At 53.3% G+C, this 21,261-nt stretch overlaps 1 long non-coding RNA gene across 2 annotated transcripts in view; it reads left to right on the top strand.

Moving 5' to 3' along the window:
* The window catches only part of LOC309862191, a 205,509-nt gene that overhangs the window by 33,963 nt on the left and 150,285 nt on the right, over window positions 1-21,261 (top strand). The gene's annotated exons all lie outside the window — the stretch shown is intronic.

Here is a 21,261-nt window from a genome sequence, read left to right as displayed (position 1 = left end):
ACACATGGCAGCCCAGGGGTTGTGCACGATGGTATCCACAGGACGTGCTGACCATCCCCTGCCCAGGCGGCTACCTGCTAGTGTGGCTTGTGTGCCGATAGCAGTACGTCTAAGATGGAGCAGCAGGCCACACCCAGGAGAAGCTTCCAGACCTCCCTGCCCCTCTGGGCTGGCTGGAGCAAGACTGGCTGGCTAGCCCAGGTTCTGGAGCACCAGCCCTTTCTCTCCTCCTGTTTGCTGAGCCTCCCCAAGCTTTGGTGGCTCATTATTTCTCCGCTGGCTGGGGGGTGAGTGGGAGAGGCTGCGCCAAAGGGAGGGCCAATTACCACGGCCTACCGCCACGCAACGCCTTGGACGCGTTTTCTCAAATGGCGAAGCCCTCTTTAGGGAGAGGCAATTTGTGGGGAGCTCAGGGTAGCGTAATTTATGGGCCCCCCTCTCTCCCAGTTAAGAATGAGGTGGCTGTGGCTTAATTTAATTAGCTGGGTTTAGCTGAGCACGGGACCAGGATGGGCCCGGGGTCCTGGTTAAACAAGGCACATTTCTCTTCTGAGGCAAGCGCGGCAGAAGAAGAAAAGGTCTAAAGTTACTTGATTCATTTGGATCATTTGGTTAGAGATGTCTTCCAGTTTGAAATATAAAGCCACTTATTTTTCTTAACAAGAACCCAGCCCACCAGCTACAGTGTTCTGCTCATGCATTTAATAGGAATAATTGCACAGAGCTCAAATTATCATAAGCTAATGCTGTTCGCGCAGATGCAGCCTCCTTCCAGTTTTCCCACAGGGAAGCGAGCGTGCTGTGCTAGGGCCGGGAGAAGCCGCCAGCCTCCTGGGCTGCCACGCGTTGCCTGGCTCTGCTCTGCACTGACTCGTCAGCAGAATTTCTGGGAGTGCATGCCACCGGGCTGGGGCCATGGAGGGACTTCTAGAAGGGGCCGGGGTAGCAGGTGTTTCCTATATGTGATACATAGCTCTCAGCTGGGCATAACTCTCTGTAATTTCCCAGGATGGTCATGGTCAGAAGAGAGGGTGAGGTTTGCAAGGGGTCCGGAAGTACTAACATTTCAGGTGACAGCAACGGTTGTAATGATAATTAGGGTAGTGGCCTTGTTTTATAGTTGAGGGACCAGGGGTGCTGCGGGGCACGACACACCTGGGAATCCACCTCCCAGTCACCTGCCAGGACTGGGGACGGACCCTGGACGCAGTTTTTTGGACTTCTCAGAGCGCAGGGGGATTCGATGGAATTCATAGACACAGATCCCTTGAGCAGATATGACGCACGGACAGGGGAGAGGGCCATGAGCTGCTTGATCTTGGGTAAGGGTTGCTAGCCTCCGTTTCCACGTCTGTAAAATGGGGATTCCCAACCCCTGCTCCAAGTCGCTCACAATTTGGTTTAGGCTGCCCTTGAGAGAAAGAATCCAGGTGAGAGGGCTCTGCCAAGTGCTGCCAGGTTTTTTGAATCATTGCCCTCAGAGTGTTGTCACCTGTACGGGGAGAAGCTGTCTGACTCAAGCCAGGCCTCATTTTGAGCTCAAGATGACCAGAAGGGTCAGAGTTGCCAGAACCAGGGGTGGGCTGCTGACTGTGGGTGGCCTGGATTTGAGCCCTGGGGCTTTCCCCAGAAATGGCCCTCGTGTGGATCCCGTGTGGCGAGCTGAGGGTGCTGTGTGTTTGAGCTCAGTGGGTCTCGACTATGTCGGTCCACAGATGCAGAGCCTCAGCTGAATCACCTGTGGGAGGCACAGGGCTATGTTATCAGAGGCCCATTGCTTTCCTAGCCGGCATGGCTCACCTAGGAACCGGAGAGCGGCCGTAGGTAAGTCCTCTGTGTCCTATCCCCTTCTGTTTCTCTCTTTCTCTTTCTCGAGCCTCAGGTGAAGTCTTGAGGAAACCCTGGCAGGGTCTGGCCACCGTGGCCGGGCTTCAGGTGGCGGCAGGCGCCTCGAGTGTGGCCGGTCTTCACAGGGCCAGGCTCAGAGGCTCAGGGCATTTGCCCCATGCCATCAGAGAAGCTGTGCTGGTCCTCAGTCAGCAGAAAAAGTGATCCCCAAGGGAGTGCAAGTGTTGCCGGAGGCCCTTGTGATCGCTTTCCCCCAAGAGCGTGGCCTGCTATGACTTCACACAGCAAACGGAGCTGTCGCCTTCCATCCCAACTGTATTCACTGCTTCAAAAAAGCTGAGTGAAGATTATTCCAATATTTATCTTAGCACAAAACTAACATTTCAGGGCCCGTGCCCATAACTCACATGTTGATGGGGAACACATTGTGTGAATGTAGTGCAAATATATACAAGGCGGGAAGTTGCTTATATTTAATAGGGAAACAAGAAGTAAACATTTTTGAATAAAAATGGCAAAGCCTTGGGTTCTACGAATTGCAGTTTCTTGGCGAAACATATTTAACTGGCACTCCGTAGGAGCGGTCGTGTGGGCTGAGCGTTCAGCAAGGTCAAAGTGGAGTTCTTATTACCAAGGGTGCCTGCCTCTGGCGACCTTGGGGGGTGGCGATTTCATGCTCCGGGCCTTGCTGGGCTCTCGCTAATCTAGAAGCCGGCGTGTGGCTCCGGGAGGTTCCCTTCCTCTTCTTGGTGTCTGCATGTGTTCGCCTCATGCAGACACTCACACGTGGCGAGAGCCCGTGTAAAGGCACGTGGGCAGGGGAAGAGTGCCGTTCAGGGCGGCTGCCACTCAGCCTGAAGCCTGAGCCTCCCCAGAGCATCTCCTGGGTGGAAAGGAGAGGTATGCCTCCCCCTACCCCGACCCCTGCCATGGTCTCCCTCTAGGAATTGTTGAGCCGTGGAAACCGTGGCTGCCGCTGGCAGCTGGCACCTTGCAAAGAAGGGCTTGTGGGACCTCACATAAACACTCAGGTGCCTGTCTGTACAGATGGGGGGACTTGACGCTGGCAGGCTCTGTTTCTGTGACCACAGTGGGGTGTGGATGTGGGGGCACTCACGGTTCCTTCTAGAATTCTCCAGCCTGCATGTCGGCTCTGGGAAGTGTTCGTGGAGCTGGCACTGTTGAGCCCTGGCCCCCGGCCTCTGGTCCCTGTGATGTTCTAGCAGGTGGCCGGTCTCAAGGAGCCGAGCGGCTCTGGGTTGCCGCGCGCCCATTTCTGGGGCGTTCGTTTGAGTTCCCACGGTGTTTTTACTGCAAGGGGACAGCCCTGTGACATCTCCAAGTGAGGCAGGGACACTTCGACGTTGTTCGCATGGCTCTGTTCGTGATCACGGTCTTGTTGCCCAAAGTTTCATTTCCTCCCTGGCCGAGCTTTGTGTTTTTATGGGCTTCCTGAGATGGCAGAATGTTATAAACCTTGATGCTGTACTTTGCAAGGACACCCAGAAGTTCACGGGTGTGTGTTTGGGGGGGGACCTGGAATCTCTCTGGGCTAGTTCCCCAGTAGCTAGTTCCCCAGCTGTGTGCTCAGAGCTATGTGATGTGCTGGGAGAGGGTGGCAGGGCAGAGAGGCACAGAAAGAGGTGCATTTACGTCAGGGAGGGCTCCCAGGGTACTACTGTGTGACTAGGACGGGAGTTAAGATTTCATGTGGGGGATACAGAGGCCATTTGTCACAGGGGTTTTGTTCTGGCCACCAGAAGTTATAATAAATTGAAAAGTAAAAGAATCATCAGGCTAACGCAGTGTTTATAGACAGGCCAGAGACTGGTGTAGGTACCTCACAGGAATTAATTCCTTTAAACCCCACAAGTTTGTGAGGTCAACATTATCACCCACATTTTACAGATGTGGGTAATAGCCATTTGGCCCCAACCAAATGCTCATGTGTTGGAGCTGCCATCCGACCCTGGGCTGTCCACACGGCATATGCCTCTGGCCACTATGGTGGGTTCCCACCAGCAACTGCTTCATGACACTATCTTGGCTGCGGCCTTTTCCCTGGGACCTTGGTGTTTTGCTGAAGGCCCCGACCTGGATGTTTCCTCTCTGTGCCCAGGGATGGATGGGATGGTGTTGGGGGCTGTGAGGAGAGGGCAGGTCAGGATGTGGCTGGTCACTGTCCAAAGCCGGGCTGGGCAGGCTTTTTTTTTCCTGGTGGGGAAGGGCCTGCGAGCTGTGCCGACAGAGGAGAGTGGGCCAGCTCTGCCCTGTCCAAGCTAAGAGCCTCATTCCAAGAGGGGCAGGTGGGGCTGCAGCACGAGTTGCATGATGGAATTGAGGCCACACTGTATCTTTCCTCTGGCGGTTTCCAGGGAGTGGATACCATGGGATATTCTCCCCCACCTTACCAATGTCTTTCACAGGCGTCAAGCTCTTACTTTGCCCCCCACTGCCCCTACCATTATTATTATTATTTTTTAAGATTTTATTTATTTATTTGACAGGCAGAAAAGCAGGCAGAGAGAGAGAGGAGGAAGCAGGCTCCCTGCTGAGCAGAGAGCCCGATGTGGGGCTCGATCCCAGCACCCTGGGATCATGACCTGAGCCGAAGGCAGAGGCTTTTACCCACTGAGCCACCCAGGCGCCCCAGCCCCGACCATTATTATCTGATCCGAGCTCCAAAGCAGACAGCAGTATGGCCAGCGCATGTCTGAGAAGCAGCCGGTGGAGAGCCCTTTGGCCGGGCTGGGTGTGTGTGTGCTGTGAGAGCGCAGTGAGGCAGAGGCACAGTGCATCTCCACGCTCAGGCTGGGGCTCGGAAGGACAGGAGCTGTGACAGGAAAATGCTGGTGCTGCTTTGGAAGAAGACGCCCGTGTGAGAACGATTTCTGATATAAGGCATTATCCAGGGCGTTTCTGGATCTTTAGGTGTGTGGTTTGGGGACAGATTCCTTCACTAGGTGGGTTTGTGTGTGGCCAACAGGGACAGATTCCTTCACTAGGTGGGTTTTTGGGGAGCATTCAGCTTCAGGTTGGGGGCTGTGGGAATAGTTTTTTTTTGGGGGGGAATGGAATCTTTGTGAGAAGGGCTACATGGAGAGCTCAGGGAACAGGCTTTTGCCAAGCATATTGAGAGAAAATGGGTGTCGAAGCTGAAGAACGAAAGGACACCCAGGACCATCGGTGTGTCCGTGGAGGGTGAAAACTGTAAAACTTGGGATGCTGGTCTCTGAAAGCCCCGTTTCTTCCCGTGTAAACCTGTTCCTGTCTTCTTGACCATGTTAGCTGTTCTCCAGGAGCAGCCTAGCCATGTCCTGTGTGTCTGCTAGCAACCAGCTCCCCGAAGAATGACCTAAAGGGCCACCTCGGGCAGTCTCTGAGCCAGGAAACAGTGGAGGGGGGCAGACAAAGCAGGTGTGTTTGCCAGAGTGTCCCATTTCTTCTTTCCTGAAGCGGACCCATGGATGTTGCCATGGGATTGCCGGGGAAGGACAGAGGTGGTACCTCTTGTGGGGTGAAGTGACACCTTGCCTCAGCTAGAGGGGGCAGAGAGGTCTGCTTGGGTGATGTGACTGGTCTTCAAGGCTTAACAGATGCCTGGATAGAGGACAGGCAGGGGTGTCTTATTTTAGGGGAGCTTTTTGAGAAAGAAAAACAGTTCTTTGTCTACCTAGAGGACCATCTCCCGTTGCCGTGGAAACAGCTGGAGGGAGGGGTGGTGGTAATGGGACTTGCTCTGGGGGAGGTGCCGGGGCAAGAGCTGCAGGCTGGCCCCAAAGCCTCTGTCCCTCTGGGCTCATTCTGGACCCCGCTAATTCCAGCAAGGCCCTCATGGGGCAGAACACACTGGGTATGGAGCTCAAGTGCCTTGAGGGTCTGCTCTCCATCTGAGCCCCCAGTGCTCCCTCCTCCTTCCTGCTTTCTCTGCTCCAGGGGGCCCTGGGTCCCCAGGCATCAGGCTGCTGTCTGCCTAGGGCCAGCGCGAGAGCTATGGGGCTCCTACCCAGGCTTCTCCTGGAGTGTGGTCTGTGTATGACCAGCGGTACCGATGCCTCCAGAAGGCCCCTTGAGAAACTTGTGTTTGGTGTATATCAGAAGATGTTCACCAACATGGGAGACTGCAGGTATTAGAACCAAGATGAGACCCCGAGTCTGTGGGTGGCAGCAGGCTGTGGGGGGTCAGAGCAGGCTGTGGGGGCCAGATTCAAATCTGCTTGGTTCAAATCCTGCCCCTGCCCTTGACCGATAGGGAGCCCTTGGGCTTGTTGCTTGCTCTTCCTGTCTAATCAAGGGTCAGAGAAGATCCTCCTTCTAGGGCTGTTATGAGAATTAAGTGAGTTAATGCACGTGTGAAGCATTTAGAAAGTGCTCAGCGTGTATTTCTAGGTTGGGGTCAGTTACAATGACTATTGGTCACTGTTGAAGAGCACTGTTGAGCAGATCACAGTGAAAGTGGTCTGCAAAGAGCCAGCCCTGAAGTCTTCTTCTTCTTCTTTTTTTTTTTTTTTAAAGATTTTATTTATTTATGTTATAGATTGAGAGACAGAGCAAGAGAGGGAACACAAGCAGAGGAGTGGGAGAGGGAGAAGCAGGCTTCCTGCTGAGCAGTGAGCCCCTGATGCGGGGTTCGATCCCAGGACCCTGGGATCATGACCTGAGCTGAAGGCAGTCGCTTAACCAACTGAGCCACCCAGGCACCCCATCAGCCCTGAAGTCTTGTTCTTTGTGCACAGACCAGCCTAGATTCCTATTTCAGCTCTGTCCCTGATCTCTTCATGTGCCTGGGGAGATATGTTAGCTGTCCACCTATTATATATTTGTATCAGAGGAACATTGTGCTGACCTCGCAGATGCAGGAGCTTAAAGATTCAAGACCCACGTGGTGGTGTGACTGGCACACGGGAGGCACTCTTGTGGCAGTGGCTGGCACATTACTGGCCTTGGTGACACTGCCACAGCTTCCCTGTGAGCTCCTGAGGGTTGGGGTCATGTGTGGTCATCTTAGGGGCCCAGATATGCCCAACGTGGAGTAGATGGAACAGACTTTGGGGGCTGCTTCTGTATTTTGGGGTTGTATTCTGGGGGTGTATTCTGGGGCTGTATTCTGGGCTGAGGTACAGACGGCTTCTGGTGAGGGGCAGGGCCGGTGGGGCTGCTTTCCTGAGAAGCTCAGCTTGCTGCAGGGGCATAGCTGAGGAGGAGCCAAGAGGAGGAGAACGGTAGGATTTTAGGCTGCCTGGAATCTGAAACTGCCTGTTCTTGGGAAAGTGTGAAGAGAAACAAGGCAAGTTGGGTGTTTGAGCCAGAGTCAGCCCTCCTGGGCCACGAAGACTGTGACCTGCCCTCCCAGGGCCTGGCCATGTGTGGTCTGTGAATTGAAGTTTAAGTCCACAGGGCTACCCTCCCATCATGCTCTGGGCTCCACAGCTGAGCCCTTGGTCCCACTGAGAACTGGCTGACCTCTGCCTGCCTTCCTCCAGTCCCTGGAGTCCCTCAGGAGGAGTCTCAGGAGGCTGGAACCATGGCCTGTCAGGCCTGCTTTCGAGAAGGCTGGAAGGAGAGGCCTCTACAGGGCTTCTGTGGGAAAACCTAACAGGTCTTCTGATGCTTGGTCTGAGGGAATGCGGCTGTGGAGTTGGGAGTGTCAGAGGGTGCACAATTGCAGTATGGTGTCCTAGGGCCGGCAGCCTGAAGATTCTAGGGACCTGGAGTGATGAGAGACCCCTTATGAGTGGTTTGGAGCCCCCTCCCAGGGAGAGAAAATTAGGGTCCTGAGATCTGGCCTTGACACTTCTGATGGAGAAGGTCACAGGCTTCTAGCCATGGTGTCTGGAGCTCTATAGGGGCCATGGGCTGCTTTTGTGAAATTATCCTTTTTGCCCTTGTGTTTTGCTTTGAGGAAAGGGAGGATATTTTAGTCTGTAGTTCTTTGTCCCTTGTTTTCAATGAAGGGGTCTCCAGTTTTTTTTTCTTTTTTTTCCCATTTTTTTGTAGCTATTGTCTATCATCAGGGGACAGAGAGTGGCCATCTGTGTGTGGGAATAGTCCTAATAATCAAAAGATGGTCTTCCCTTTGTATCAGTTCTGCTGTTGAGTTGACATTTATTATGCATTCCTCTGTGCTTGACGTGTGCCTTAGGAGCCCCAGGAGGTAGATGTTAGCTCCATTTTACAGATAGGGAAACTGAGTTTTAGAAATCCTGACTACACTGAATTAAAATTAAAAAAAAAAAAAAGAAATCATGACTTACTTTTGTTATTACTTGATCTTAATATTGTTTAAAGGAGCATACATAATACACAGCTTAGTAAGTGTACCCAAACTCAGGAATTTTTTTTTAAATTCAAGTATAACTAGCATACAGTGTTATATTGTTTTCAGGCGTACAATATGATGATCCAGTGCTTCTCTACATCACTCAGAGCTCATCATGATCAGTGTATGCTTAATCCCCTTCATCTCTTTCAACCATCCCCCCCCATGACCTCCCCCCGGCAACCACCATTGCTCTGTGTTTAAGAGTCTGTGTTTCTCATCTCTTTTTCCTTTGTTCATTTTTTTTGTTCTTACATTCCACATATGAGTGGAATCATATGGTATTTGTCTTTTTAAAAGAAGATTTTATATATTTATTTGCCAGAGATAACACGAATAAGAGAGCACAAGCAGGGGGAGCAGCAGGCAGAGGGATAAACAGGTTCCCCGCTGAGCAGGGAACCTGACGCAGGGGCTCGATCCCAGGACCCTGGGATCAAGACCTGACCCAAAGGCAGATGCTTAACCGACTGAGCCATCCAGGTGCCCCCATATGGTGTTTATCTTTGACTTATTTTATGTAGCTTTATACTCTCTAGATCCATCCATGCTGTTGCAAATGGCAAGATTTTATTTTTTTAATGGCTGAGTAATATTCTGTTGTGTATAAACACAATATCTTTACCACTATGTGTAACTTAGGACTTCTCGATTCCAAAGTTCATACTCTCAATCTCTTTTAATAGCTTTTATATGCACTTGAACCGGGTTAGGTCATGTGAAAACAAAGGCAAGAGAGGATATAATTTCATCTTTATCATGGACCTCACTGCTCTCAGAGCAAGGACTGTGTGTAGGGATGAGTGTGGGGCATATCCCTTCCTCTGGTGTTGGTGGCCGCAAACCCTTTGCCATCCTCATGGACCATAATGAATGCAGCCGGCTGGTCAGGGCTCCGCTGAGGACTTTGTGTGAAGTACTTGTGACTCTAGAAAGCTTTCCCTCCAATGGCAGGACCCCACTGATGATGAAGGCCTATGTGGTGCCTGGCCTGGGTCTGTCATACTTCCAGAAGGTCTGCTGTGGTGGCAGTGGGCACACCAGGCCCTCTCCCTGGCCAGCAGGTGCATGGCCTGCCCGACTCCCCTGACACCTTCCTGGGAAACCCTACACATCCTCTGGGGCAGATGGCCGATCTTTGTCCTTCTGAGGCCAAGTCAGAAAGGATGTGACATATGATAAGTGGGATTTGTAAGACCTGATTCTTCTCCCTCTTTAGCCCCAAACCTACTGTGTGAGCCTGAATAGGTCATTAGCCATCTCTTGGTCTCTGCCACTTCCTCTGTAAAGTGGGGATGGCCATCCCAGTCCACCTGCTGGCTCAGGGTTGCTTTGAAGACTGCTGAGAGGACTTAGCAAAGGGCTTGTCCATTCTAAACCCAACTGGGTAGGTGGCTGCCTTTAGCCACCCTCCAGGAAGCCTGCCTTGATTTTCACTGGGTGAGAATGTTTGAGTTGACATTACACTGTAGCCAAACTGCTAATCCGTGAGGTCATATCCCCCATTCTGAGAGCTCTGAAGGCAGGGACTGTGCCTTGACCACAGCATTGACTCTCAGTGAATATTTGTTAAATCAGTAGATGATTGAACGAATCCATTGCCAACCCTGGGAACTGGCTGGATGTGCTTGGGGTGGGTTTCTTTAGATCTCTTCAGAGAAAGGTTAGGAATTTGAGGGGTTATGTGGGTTTTTCCCTTCATATTCTCTAGCTTAGTAGTTTGTGGGTAGATCAGGTGTGGTTTGAGCCAGACACAGAGTGTTTTTCTCCCCCACTCTTTGATTCCTTTAAGCAAAGTTCTGTTCACAGGCCCACATGGTTTAAAGGATGGCTGCAGCCAAAGTCTTCCCACTTCCTTTCTTATTTGGTCCCATGAGCTGGATGGAGAATCCTTGTCCCAGCGTACGTACCTAGTGGAGATCCAATCCCACTCTGATTGGGCAGCTTTGGTCATGGGCCCTCCTCTGAGCCGATCACTTGGGCAGGGGAAGGCCTGATGGGACCTGTGCCCCACCCCGTGTAGAATGAGAGTGTGGGAGGGATGGATCCTCCAATAGAATTAACTCACTTGCCTGGGGCGGGGGGGGGGGGAGACAAGGATATAAGGGAGATAAAAGGTATTTTCATCATAGGTGGTACCTTCCTTTAAAAAAAAAAAAAAAGATCTGTACCTCAGTTCTGGGTCCCTTCAGGGGCAGAAGGTGTTTTCCTCTTTAGTTAACAGCACCAGCCCCTGCAATTCTGTGTGTACACACCCACCCAGGCCAAATTGCGCTGCAGATGCTGGCCCCCTGGCTTAGCCGGGGACTGGCTGTTGGCGATGGGCTCTTTGATGCTTTCTGGCTTAAGCATCTCTCCATCTGCCCTTCTCACTCAGGGAGAGGTCAGTTGTGCGGAGCCCTGGATGCCTTCTCTTCCAGTTGCCCAGATGAGAGGAGCAAAGCCCGGGAAGGCAAAGGTTTTTCCTGGAGGGCATGGCTAGTCCGTGTCAAAGCCAGGAGTGGAACCAGGCATCCTGGCCCTGTCTGAACTCTCTTCCTTAGACCACGCTCCCACAGCACTGCCCCCTCCTCTCCCCCCCACAGCTTCTGCTTTGCAAAGAGGTTTTAGAGCTCTGGACATAGGCAGGAGAGACTCATTGCTGGAAGCCAGAGGACTCCTTAGGGGAGGTCAAGCGCTGGAATGACTCCCTGTAGCTCTGCCCAGGCTCCAGAGGCAGCCCTGAGCATTCCCTGCCCACAGGTGCCCAGCCCTGAGTCTGCTGCGGGCTTCCCCCTCCCCGGATTCGGCAGTTAGGTGAGTCAGGCTTTGCATTACTCTGAGCTGAGTGATTAGGGTCTCTAAGAGTAACCATTATCTGTGCGTCTTGGGAATGCCTGTTTTTCCACACATGCGGCCCTTCTAGAAAGATTTAGCCTGGGGATGAAGTGGACGGGCTCTATGGGCTCTATGGTGAGGGCAGATACCAATCATTTTTACAATTGTTTGCAACAGGAGAGGAAACATGAGCTTAACAGTTCTGTTGTGGATAGATTTGGGGGAGAAACAGGAATGAACTGTCAACAGGATGGCTTTCTGCTTTTATCCTGGGATCTGCTGCTGTTCCCTGCAATCTGGCCGCCCTGTGCAGAGCCCCGGGATTTACAGACATTCTTGCAGGTGTGGGCCTCATTGTGTGGTGCGGTCCCAGGGGCCGGGCCGGCATGTGTGGAAGAGAATCTGTCAGGTGTGTTAGGGAAGAGGGCACGTTCCGTAGGGGGGCGGGGAACAGCCCCCACACCTCTCTTACTTGGGCGGGGGAGGAACCCAAACCGAGAGCCCAGACCTGACTGAGCACCCACTGGCCTCTTGAGTTAGACTAAGCCACTCGCATGTTTTCACAAGCGCTAGACAGCAATAACCAAGAGGAATCATCTTTTCAGCTTCTCACCAAGAGGTGGGGGGAGCTCCCGCTCAGAAATCCATTTGTGGGAAGTTTGAAGTTTGAAGCCCTCCAGCTGCAGATTGGCGACCTGGGTGGTCGAACGGGTGGGACGGGTGTCCTCGAGTGGAAGGAGAGTGGAGCCCGGGGAAGCTGGGGAGCGAGGCAGGAGGGTAATTGACGTCTCTGACAATAGTAGTTCATTTGCCATCCCACAGATCTGGGTTCAACGGTTGCCTCTTATTTCGATCCAGCTGTGAGATCTTGGACAAGGTCCTTCATGTCACTCAGCCTTAGTTTACTTGCCTGTAAAATGGGGATAATACTTAATTGGTTACTAAGAGAATTAAATGAGATGATACATGCAAACCTTTTGGCACTGAGCTTGGTCCACTCAGTGGAGGTGGTGTTGGGGCCATGGGTGCCCCCCCCAGTCTCCATCAACACCTTCCAGAGATCCTCAAAATATACACCTAATCCATGCAAAAATAGCATGGTTCTAGAGAAGTTGCTAGCCTGCTTTTAAGTAGGTGGCCAGCATTATGCCCCCCTTTTGTAGGACTTCTAGAGTGGTCACTGATTAATATTGATAGAAGAAATATTTCAAAATGACATGCCATTTTCCAAATAATAGGCAGTTATGGGTGGGAAAGGACTCTGGACCCAACTGGCATGATTCCTGGTTCAGAGAATATGCAGGTGGGAGCTGGTTACGCACACACCTGGGCTGCTAAAATGTGGGACAGGTGGAAAGATCTGGAGAGAGAAGCAGAAATTGGGGCCCAGGATGGGTTTCTTGTACTCCCCTCTCATAATAATCTGAGAAGGAAGCCAGGGGAAAGGACGTCCTCACTGGTCAGCCTCAGGGAGTCTGTGTGCCTAAATCCTGGCATATATCTTTTGGTGGCTGCTCCTTGCACACACCTATAGTCCGTCATATAGAAAAGGGGTATAATTGATCCCAGCTCTCATAGCTAAGAAGGAGCAGACACAAGGCTCAAACGCAGGCCTGTACCTCACACTCCCCCATATACTTTTCCAGAAACATTTTCCAGAAGTCCTGGAAACTTCTGAGTTTCCAGGAGTGTAAGGTAAGAATGGGGACACCGCACCATGACATTGAGGCATTGTGAGGCCCAGAGGTATCTGGGAATGGTGGCTTGATAGTCTCAGAAAGTCAGCAGGATAAAGAAAAGTGCCTGGGGAGCTTGGGGTTCTAGATGCTGTGGGCATCGAAGGATGCCATGAATCCTTCCATGCCCATGGCCCCTCCTGCTGTGGGGGGTGGTTCGTCACAGATTCTGCAGGAAATCCTCTCCAGCCAGCGTCCTGCCCCTCTGGTGGATGGCAACCCTACTAAGGGGGGAGGAGAGGTGTGTGGGTGCCCATGTTGGCAGAGCCCAGGGGGTATGGTGCTGGGAGAAGCTACGCTGGGTAGGCACAGTGCAAAGGTGGCAGGCTGCTCCTCACTCAGCCTGTAGGCCCCTGACTTCCCCGTTGGGAAATAGGCTCCGCTATCCTTTGTCTGGCCTTCGCAGGCATCTTCCTGGCCCTAACTGTGTTTGTCATTTGGTTTTTAACGGTCTGTTTATTTGGTGAAGGGTATTTCTGGCATCTGAAGGAAAGCACCATCAGGCCAGAATCTGTGTTGGGTTTGTCCAGTGTCCTTTCCCTCAAACCTAGCTTCATACTTGATATTCAGGATTTCATTCATACTTTCATCAACTTGTACATTCATTGGGCCACTCTGGCTCTTGTTGGATGTGAGGACTGGAGTGTAGCCGTGGACACTGTGGTCCAGATTCCCCCTCTCCTAGAGCTTACCGTCTAGTGCTGTGTCCTGGGTAGAACAAGTGAATGGATGAATGTTCTGGAACCCAGTTCCTGGTCCCGTGAACTCCCGTGGCCAGTGGGCGGCTGGGCTCCAGGGCTTCCCTCCTGAAAGTGGCCAAGACCTGGAGCTCTGCTCTCCTGTGATGAAAGGCGCTGGCGGGAAGCCCAGGGCTTGCCCGCCCAACCTGTGAGGGTTTCATATTTGTTCCATCTGAGCAGTCAATTAATTAGTAATTGGAGCGACCCATCATCCTGGGTGCTTCGGTGAGTTGCCAGGCACCCCTCCTTCCTCCTCCTTGTTCGCTCAAACCGAGCAGCTCAGTTCTGTGATATCATTTGAAACTGGGCCAAGAAGCAATTAATGTGCTGTTTGCTGACAAGGATTTGCTGCTGCTCCAGGAGCAGGGCCTGGCGCCGGGGCTGGGAAGGCCAACACAGGGGAGAGGATATTCGAGGGCAAACAAAGGTGCAGAGAGGGGTGCCGCTACCGGTCTTTGCTCCATGTGCTGGGGCCAGGCAGGAGTGGCCTGTTCTCCTTGGACCCTCTCTCGGCCCTCCCTGCTCAGACCATGTGCTGTAGTGAGGCGGAATGGGATGGATTTCCTGGGGATTCCAGTTACTGAGCCCTCATCCGTGCTGAGAACACTGGGTGCGTGAGTCCACGCACCCCTCCCAGCCGTCCTGAGAGACAGGCGTGTCAGAAGCCCATTTGACAGGTGAGGAGACTGAGGCACCAGAAACACCAGAGTTGGCCCCACACGACCCAGGCAGTAAGGGGTGAGGTATTAACTAGCGTCTGCAAAAGCTTGCCTGTTCAGGCAGGTGTCCTACGGGGATAGGAAGGGTCAGCCCCAGGCCCACCGCCAGGTCACAGTGACCTGCCCAGGACGCAAGGCTTGACAGATGATGGTGTTTCATAATCCGTGTCTGCCTCTGGAGGGTGGTTGGGTGGAGTCTGGTGGCGTGGGCTGGCTCAGTCCGGCCCAGGTGCTGGAGCAGAGGCCTGAGACAGAGTGAAGGGGGTCCATGTCCCCATCATTAGTACTGGGGCTTATGCCCAGGCCTGGGGGATTGTCACTGCAGAAGCCACCACAGCTGGGGTGGCCTGATGGAAGGGGGGTGTCTCTCTCTCTCTCTGTCTGCTAGAGACTGGGCCACTGCGTGCTCTGCCTTCCTACCCTTCTCAGCAGCTTTGGGGCCAATCTCTAGGAGGCCTGTCTGCCCTGCTGTTGACTCTCCCTGGGTGGAATTATGTGCAGAGGTTAGTCAATAGAGGCCATTGCCAGGATCCCAGGCAGCCCTCTGCAGACACCATACCCACCCTGGTGGTCTTCCCAGGACACCAAGCACTGGCCTTCATGGGTTGGCTTCTGGGTGTGGGGGGCTGGTCACTGCAGAACAGTATAGTTGGGAGCTGGTCGCCTTCTCCCAGAGACCCTGTGTGTAGGGGTGAGCCCTGGCCTCTGCCAGCTTGCCAGGGAAACGGGGGGACCCTGGACCTTGAAGTGCTGGTCCTTCTGTCCAGCCACTTGTGGAAGCTTCTCTCCCCTCCCCCCTCCCAGGTGCTGAGCACTCTGCGGGAATGGCAGCTGTATACAGTCGTCTGTGTTCTCTTGGGGGAGGGGCAGGAAAAGAACCTCCCAGAAGGATGAGGGTATGGGAAGCGCTGTCCCCTGAGAAATTGCTTTGTTGGTTTCCTTCAGGTGGCACAACAGCCCTGTGCTGACGCTCTGGTTGGGTCGATTGTCCTCATGGTGACAACTGTGTCCCCCTGCCTGCTTCTGGCCACACTTCCCTCCCAGGGGCAATCACCATTTTCAGCATCCCCTTTGTGCCTCCCAAAGATGTACTCTGTCAAACAGACAGGGGCCAGGGCTTGTCCACAGATTGATACCAGCCCTCTTTTCCTTTGATGGGAATAGCACCGTCCTCGATGTGCTGAGCTACTCCGTGGCTTTCTACCTTTTTTTTTTTTTTTTTAAAGATTTTATTTATTTATTTGACAGAAAGAGATTACAAGTAGGCAGAGAGAGAGAGGAGGAAGCAGGCTCCCCGCTGAGCAGAGAGCCCGATGCGGGACTCGATCCCAGGACCCTGAGATCATGACCCAAGCCGAAGGCAGCGGCTCAACCCACTGAGCCACCCAGGCGCCCGCTTTCTGCCTTTTGATGCTTGGGATATGCTGGCCCCCATTCCCTATCAGCTCATGCTGAGTTGCCTTCTTTTTACTGGCTGCATATTATTCTATTGTATAGCTGGGCCATACTTTTTTTTTTTTTTTTGACTAGTGCCCCATTGATGGACTTTGCAGTTGCTTTCTATCTTGGCTATGATAACGCATGCTGCTGCGAGTATGCTAGGGAACACGCACGCCTTTAACAACAATTCCTACAGATAGCAATGCTGATGGAAGTGTTTGTTGCTTCTGCCATATTGCCCAGGGAGGAGGTTATACCCATTTCGTCTCTGAGCAATGGAGCGTAAGGGAGGCCCTTGGACCATATGTCCATCCATTCCGGGTATTATCAAACATGCTGATCTTTGCCAGGCTGACTGGTGAGCAATGGTACCTTCCTGCATGGTCGTGTTTGGCATTGACTTGGCTGTGCGTGGTTGAGCCCTCGTCCATATGTTCAAAGCCAGGTGTGGCTCCCAAGGGAGGTTGAAGTAGAGTGCTGTGTGAGTGATGGTGTGAACTTCCCTCTGCAGGCAGGTCTCTCTCTAGAAGTCTCTGCCCGGTGCTCGTTCAGTTACGCTGGTGGAGAACCGGCAAAGGAGAGCTAGGACGGGGTTGGTGGGGCCACTGGAGCAGGGGCTGGGTGAGGGATGGGATGCTGGTCTTGCAGTGCTGGGGAGGGCATGGCTGTGTCTCGGGGAAATGGAGCAGCCCTTGACACCAAGGGAAGAATGTTGAGCAGCCTTCTGCCTGCCAGGCCTGGTGGGCAGTCCCAGAGGCAGTGAGACAGATGTCCTGTTGGCTGGCAGTCAGAAGTCTTTTACCCTTGGGACTTAAAGAGCTTGGATAGCTGCTGTAGGACACCCTGCTCCTCACAGCCAGGCTCCAAGCCAGAGTATCTTCACTGCCCAGAACTTTGCTCTGCTGCCATGCCTGCGTGGTAGGGGAGCACACCTGTCCTTAGGATGTGTAGCCCTGCTCCCCAGCTCTCCTGCCCTTGTGAGCTATCACTTGTTAAGGCTGGCTCACCACCCACCACTTTCTTCCGCTCCACTCCCTGGGCCCCAGGACAAGGGCATCCTTCACTCCCACCGACCTGAGTCCAGTCTCTTCCCACCCTCTTGACCACCAGGGCTCCTTAGGAAAGTCCTTTGCCTACTGGCAGTTCTGGGCTTGGTACCATATGCCTAGAAGCCTTGGGGACAGAGAGCAAAATCTACCTTTGTGACTGGCCTTGACCTCTTGCTCTGGTCTCCAAACTTTGTCTCTGTTTAAATCTGACAATACCCCCCTCCCCAAACCAGACTTACTCTGTGCTTTTGGCCTCTGTTGGATCTGCTCCGCTGGCCAGGCGTCTCCCTCTTGCTTTGCACACCCCCGGCCTTTGAGACTGAAGGCAAGGACACTGCCAAGGACCTATTCTCCCACTGCAATGACCTCTCTTCGCCCAGGGTATCTCTGGACTCGATATCCAGGGACCAGCCAACCAATGTAGCGAGGGGCAGACATGAGTCTTGAGGTCTGACTGCATGGCCAGTGTCCTTAGATGTCGAAGGTCTCGCCTTAAAATTGGGATCCAGAATTTCTTACTGAACTGGAACATAGGCCTTGGTGCCTTGACTCTGGTGCATAGTGAGTGCTCACTGCCTAGTGAATGAATGGATGAGGGGAGGAGGAGCATTACTGAAGGGTTTTTTTTTTTTTTTCATTTTGATTTTTAATTTATTTTTTTAGTGAATTAATTTTTAAGGGAGAGAGCGTGCAAGCCTAGGAGTGGAAAGCGCAGGGGGGAGAGGATGAATCTGAAGCAGGTTCCACATCCAGTGCTGAGCCTGATGTGGGGCTCATTCTTAGGATCATGACCTGAGCCAGTATTAAGAGTTGATACTTTAACCAACTGAGCCACCCAGGCACCCTGAGAACCACTGAGAGCTTTGAGTGGGTGAGTGACATGGTCGGAGAGAGTCTCCTGGCCACATATGAGTAGGAGAAGAGGGGGCTATTCACAAGGCTGATAGAACCTCTGAGACAATGAAGGCCTGGGTTAGGGAGGATAGGGCTGGGTGTGGGTAGGAGGAGCCACTGTGTTTGATGCTGTCTGGACCTCTCTGTCCAGGTACCAGGCATGGACCTGCTTAGTAGGCTGGGTCGGCCTGGCCAACTGCTTCCCCTTCACCCATCTCCTGCATGGACCCCCCCCCCCCCCCCCCGTACACAGCTGGCTCACAGTAGGTGCTCAGGGATGTGCTGCCTGGAGTTGGACCTAGGCCACGACTTTGGATAAAATCCAGGTGGAAAGGCATTCCCAACGGGCTGTCTGTCACCCTTGGTTCTTTCCAAGTGGAGATGAGAGCAAGACCGAGCAAGATGGAGATGGTGTGGTCTGGTTCTCCTGCTCCTCAGATGATGTCCCAGGCAAGTCGATGCTCTTGGAGCTGCTGTGCTGATGGTGAGAGAACCGTGTAGAAGCTTGGGATTGGGAGCTCCAGGGGGTTAGAGCACCCACTCCCAGCCCCACTGGGGCCTGATGTGCGGCCACGGTAGCAGAGGGCTGGCGTCCTGCAGTGTGTGTTGCCCGTGGAAGGATGGGGCTCACGGGACATGGTCTGAGTGATTGTGTTCATGCCCCTCTGGCCTGTCTGCCTGGATGACCACGTCCCTGGCTTTACTTGTCCCCACACTGCGAGGATCCCTGGGGGTTCTGGCTCTCGGTGGATGGGTTGGCCTGAGGCTGTCTCATTGCGGGGAGGGACATCATTGACCATCCTCAGGACCTGCCCTCAGCCCCATGCTGGGCTGATGTCCCCAGGCACTGGGGTGATGAGGGGGAAGGAATGTCTCGGGCGGCCAGGCAGCCATTGCTGGCCGGCTTACGTGGATTAGGCTTCCCACGTGAAGGGAAGAAAGGAATCTGCTTTGTTGCAATGGGGGCATCAGGCTGGAAATGCAGTTGGTGTTTCTGGCAATTGCCAGAATAAGCCTCTCCAAGGCTTATTTGTTGCTTTTCCGAGACACATCCAGGTGCTCTCTGTTATGATAACAAGTGGTGACAGAGTTAGCTTGAGATGGAGTAAACAAACAGACTAAAAATAACTAGATTTGGGGCGGCCTGGCACCGAATCGAGCGGGCGGGCTGTCACCGCTCTGTCAAGGGTGGGATAGGCCCCATCAAAGGCACCCTACGCCTCGGGCAGTGGAGGTGCTGCGGTCGGATGTGGCCCAGTCCCTCCTCTCCCCTGTGCCCGCTCCCCCTAACCACACCACCGTGGGCTGCCCGAGGGCGGAGGTGCCAGATGGTGCCTGAGGCCCGGAGGAGGGGGTGTGGTGCGTGGTGGGCCCGGATGTGTGCGAGGCGGTTTATGTCTGTTTGGAGGGAGCTGGGCCAATGTTTGGACATCTTTATGGTTTTGGAAGCTTCTTGGCCTCACCCAGAGGAGCCATGGTTGCATCAGAAGTTGAGGTCGTCTCCTTGGTGGCCCGTGGAGGGGGCGCGAAGAGCAACGGGAGCAAATCCGGAGTCTTTTGGGAAGGACGGGAGAAACAAGACCCTTGTGGAGGTCCAGGCTGCTCCTTCAACCCCCCTGCTGCCTCAGGAAGGGATTGGCATGATGCATTCGGAGGCCCGTCTGGGTAAGGGACAGAGGTGGGAGGAACGGGTCTGGCGTGCGCAGGGCCTCTTAGGTGGGGTATTCATGATTGTGCTTGTATCACAGCAGAAGGCTTAGAGGAAAGGTTCACTGCAGAGCGGAAGAAGAGAGGCCTGGTGTTGGCGCTCACTTACTCTCCCATTACCCAGCTGAGTCTTTGCGTGCATTGGAGACATTGGCTGCCGTGTGTCAGGCAGGGATGGCGCCGACGGTTTCCGGTTCTTCTCCCAGCCATGTCGTAGGACTGGACTTCTCTGTTCCCTTGATGTTACACATGGCTCTATAAAAACCCAGCATGGGATGAGCCTTCCTTTCTCTTTCCCTCTGGCTCAGAATTCCAGAGAGTGGCCGATCTGTCTGCTTAGGCCCCAGAGGGAAGTTGAGGCCAGGTAGTGATGCCATCTGGTCCATGGTGCGTATGTAGTGTAAAGGAGGAGGGCCCCTTGTGTGGGTTCAAGTCACTGAGACTTTGGGGTTGTTTGTAACTGCAGCATACCTAGCCTGTCCTGACGGCACAAGAAGGGGGAAGATAGGGAGACAAAACTCTGTGTCCAGCCTAGAATTAGAACCTAAGAGCTTATGAAAGTAGCAGAAGGCCTTTTTGCATCACCTTCTTGCTCATTAAGCACCAAGGACATTGGCTTTCTGTTATTTGAACATGCCGCTGTGTCTCCTACCTCAGGCCCTTTGCACTTCTGTTTCATCTGCTTGAAGTAATGATTTCCCCAGATTTTTGCATGGGACACCTCTCTCTCATTCAGGTCTCAGCTTAAATGTCACCTCTCAGAGCGCTTTTTCCCTGAGTTCCCCCCTGCCCTACCTCCTCTGTCACTTAATGACTTTACCATATTTATCTTTACAGCACTTAACCGGTTAGTTTACTTATTTATTCTCTTTCTGCTCCCTGAGCAGGTCAGCTTCATGGACCTTCATGGACAGTATGAACTGTCAGGTTCATACTTAGTCAGTGTGTTCAACAGCACTGGCCCAATATGGGACCCTATACATACCAGATGAGTAGTACACAGACTGGAGGGTGAGGGCACAGGGATTTACCGTGGTGACTTAAGGATGGAGCCTTTTCAGTATACTTGTTCAGTGCTGACCACGGTGTGGGAGCTTAATAAGTATTTGTTGCATAAGTGAGTTCTGGGAGGGGATGGTTGGTGGCAGACCTGTGGCAGAATCTGGCAGAAGACTGAGGGCTCCAAGGGCAGGAACCACAGTGTCCCATCTTCTCTCAGCCCCAGGCCCTACATGCAGAGAAGGTTATATGGCTTCTATAGAGAGGAGGAAAGTTACCGGGGGTGGGGGGGGGTGCCATCCCTCGGCACACCATCTCCGTTTACTTGGCTCCTGAGTGCAGCGAGGACTCAGGGCATGACTAGCTGGAGAAGCCTCCCAGGCTGCAAGGTAGAGCCGTTTGACCATTCTAGAAGGTGAGAGAGACAGAGAGGGAGTCTGTGTGTCTGAGAGAGTAATGAGGGGATGGATGAATGAACGAATTGGGGAATGCTGGGCACCCCCCGGGACGGCTTTGCAGGTTCTCTAGCCCCAGAGGCTCCCTTGCTGATCAGGAGACTGGGAGCAGCCGGGCATCCTGGAGGCAGGGCTAGGAACTTGTGGCAGGTGCCTTGGTGTGGGTGGGAATACGGGAAGAGGCTCCCCCTGCCTGTCTTGGCCTGGCATGGGTCTTTGTCTGTCCCAGAACCTACCAGCTCTGGGCCTTGCTGGGTCCCTGGGCTTGTCTGTGCCTGAATGTTCTTCCCCAGACACTGAGAGACTCTGGCGACTCCGGGAACACCCTGTGCACAGCCTCCATGCGAAGCCTCCTCTGACACCGTAGAGCTGGTGGCCTCTTCCCTGTGCTCCCCCTGTTCTCCACTCACCCTCGTGGAGCACTTTTCTCTGACCTGAGTCACCTTCTGGCTCACTTTCTTCCCCAGCAGGCAGCCGGGCAGGGCTCTGCTCCTGGCCTACTCACTTGATGCCTGGCACGTGGCCTCTCTCCTGGCAG

Source organism: Mustela nivalis (genome assembly GCF_964662115.1).
Source record: "Mustela nivalis genome assembly, chromosome: 3".
Lineage (NCBI taxonomy): Eukaryota > Metazoa > Chordata > Mammalia > Carnivora > Mustelidae > Mustela > Mustela nivalis.
The sequence above is the reverse complement of the archived record's forward strand: the minus strand, read 5'-3'. Positions and strand labels throughout refer to the sequence as shown.